At 37.8% G+C, this 2,881-nt stretch overlaps 1 long non-coding RNA gene across 1 annotated transcript in view; it reads right to left on the reverse strand.

Moving 5' to 3' along the window:
• LOC107181945 overlaps window positions 1-1,623 on the reverse strand; it is a 24,127-nt gene extending 22,504 nt beyond the window's left edge. Inside the window, exon 1 of the long non-coding RNA XR_001512658.1 lies at window positions 1,547-1,623. This is a non-coding gene — a long non-coding RNA (uncharacterized LOC107181945). The remainder of the gene's footprint in view (window positions 1-1,546) is intronic.
• Between the last annotated feature and the right edge of the window lie 1,258 nt (window positions 1,624-2,881).

Genomic DNA, 2,881 nt, shown 5'->3' on the forward strand with positions numbered 1-2,881 from the left:
GCTTATATGTGAGGGCCTGAGTGTGGGGATGGGGGTGGGGGCAATGGGGGGATAAGGACATATATGTAATACCTTAATCAATAAAGAAACAAAAAACACCTCAGAAATGTTCACTAAAAAAATACATAAATTATCCCAAATTGATCAATAGATTAAACAAAGTGCCAATTAAAAAAACTCAGAGAATTTTCTTGTGGAGCATGACAAGCATATTACAAAATTTATATGCATAGGACCCAAAATGGACAAAATTATTTCAAAGGGTATTAATAAGATGGGAGGGCTTGCACATTGGATTTCAAGAGTTAAAAGCTACAGTAATTATTGTATTGGTATACAGACAGATAAGTAAGAAAATGAAACAGGTTAGAAAACCCAGATATAGACCAAAGCATTAATGAACCCTTGATTCTTGACAAACAGGGCCCAAGTGAAGCTAGGACAACTGGGTAATCATGTGGAAAAAAGAAAACAACAATATTTTACCTCAAACCATACATAAAAATAATTTCCAGATGTATCATAGGTTAAATGTGAAAAGCAAAATAATAAAACTTTAGAAGTTGATATAGAAGAATATTTCATGACTTTAGGGTAGGAAAAGACTTCTTAAATAGAACACCAAAAGCATGAAATGTAAAGGAAAAGACTGACAAATTAAAATTGAGAATTTAATCAAGTCACCACAAACGTGGAAAAGGAAGAGCACAACATTGGAGAAGAGATTTGCAATACACAGAACCAATAAAGGATTACTATTGAGAATTATAGAGAACTTTACAAATAAGTTAAAAAATACAAACAACCCAATAGTAAAAGATAGTGAACAGGCGTTGCACAAAGAAGAAATCAAATGACATAAACATATGAAAATTGCTTAATTTAGGGAAATGCAGATTTAGGCTATAATAAGGTACTAAAATATAACCATGACAGTGGAGAGAAACATGGACAGCATGACAATACCAACTATTAGTGAGGATGTGGAACAGCTTTCACTCCCTTGTACTGCTGGTGAGACTGTATGAGATCATTATTCTTCTAAGTAAAACAAAGAGTGGCCCATTGTTGTCATGTGATTTTGATTATTATCCAAATCCCCAAGCCACCTTTGTAGGCATGGTAAAGGTTGATAGTTACATTTTGAGCATAGGGGAATAATTTGATAGAAAGCACCAGGGTTTCTGAGGAGTACTGAGTGGCCATACCAGCACTGGACTGGTTGATGAGCAGTCATTATATCATACTTTGGGACTTCATTTCCCTGAGGGTGATTTAACCTTCTTTTAAAACATAAGCTATAGTTAGTTGGGGTTTTCAGTCTCTTGAAGCTTTACCTAATTCTGTCTTTTCTTGGGTAACAGTTCTGAGTGCTTATTATGTGTCATGCACTGCATTAAAAGCTTCACATAAGTTATCTCATTTGTCAACGTAAGCAACATTCAAACCTGTGAAGAATTTTTGTGAGTTTATTTGAGCCAAACTGTCGACAATTGCCGGGAAGCAAAATCTTATGGGAATGGCAGTTTTGCACCTTATTTTGCACATTATATGAAATTCATTAGTGGCAGACAAGGGAGGTGGGAGAAAGCAAAGCAGGGAAACCTCTGGGATTGGATAAAAAATAAAGTGATACATGTTTTACATAGGTGGGTATAGGGTTGTTAATAGTGAACACCTGTATAAAAATAACAATAATTTGTAGTCTCTGCTCTGGTGCATTGGTTGTGCCCTGAGGGGTCTGGAAAAAAGGAAAACTACCCTGACATTCCAAAAGTATGTTATGGTAGATGCAAAAGACAATAGACAGGCTCAGTTAAGGTAAAGATTGGCTTTTGTCAGGGAAGATTCTAGCCTAGGACATGACTACCTATGATAAACTGCTTTTATTTAAAAAGTTTTAATTCAGACCATCCTTGTGCTTACTTTACATTTCTGACTTTGCAAGGCCATCATGTAGGCCTTCCTTGAGCTTGTCAAGTTAGCATGCTGCCACTTTTCATCCACACATTCAATTAACTGAACAACTGTATTAGGGTTGTATTATACCTCTACCTCCCCCTCTCTCATATCAGACTAAATAAAATATTCCTAGGCTTTTGACATAAGGACTTTTTTTTTGAGATTAAGAAGTCCAGACCCAAGAGAGCCCATGGCATAGTTTAAGTCCAAAAGCATAGGAAGCAGAATAGCTGATGGTGGTAGTTCTAGCCCAGGTCTTATTCCAAAGGCTGGAAAAGACTGACGTCCCAGTTCAGAGACAATGTTTTATTCAGCTATTCAGGCCTTCAGTGGATTAGATGAGGCCCACCCACATCAGGGAGGGCATTGCTTTATTTAATCTGCTGTTTCACATTCTAATCTCATTAAGAAACATTCTCACAGACACATCCAGAAATGATGTTTATATCTGGGCATCCTGTGACCCAGTGAAGTTAACATAAATTAACCATCACAATAACACTATGAGATAAGTGCTAAGACAAAGATCCTATCTAATAATAGACAAAGATTGAAATTGACTATACCTTCGCTATGTCTCCCATTGGCTAATCAGCAATATATGCAAATTAGCTGCCAACAAAGATAGCGGCTAATTTGCATACTGTAGGCAGATCTCCCTGCGCTGCCCCAACACCAGATCCTGGCCTGCCATGTGCGGGGAGGGGCAGGCAGGGTGGGCGGGGCGAGCAGCAGTGTGATCCATGAGAGGGCACAGGTTGGGCTGAGGGACCCCCCCCCGCCCCTGCCAGTGCACAAATTTTTATGCATGGGCCTTCTAGTAGGTTAATAAATGTATGGTTAAGTCACATAGAAGATTTAACTTCAGAATACACAATCTAAATTATACTTTATACTATTGTTGTCCATCTGTATATGA

This window comes from Myotis davidii, unplaced genomic scaffold (genome assembly GCF_000327345.1).
Source record: "Myotis davidii unplaced genomic scaffold, ASM32734v1 scaffold1934, whole genome shotgun sequence".
NCBI classification, from domain to species: Eukaryota; Metazoa; Chordata; class Mammalia; order Chiroptera; family Vespertilionidae; genus Myotis; species Myotis davidii.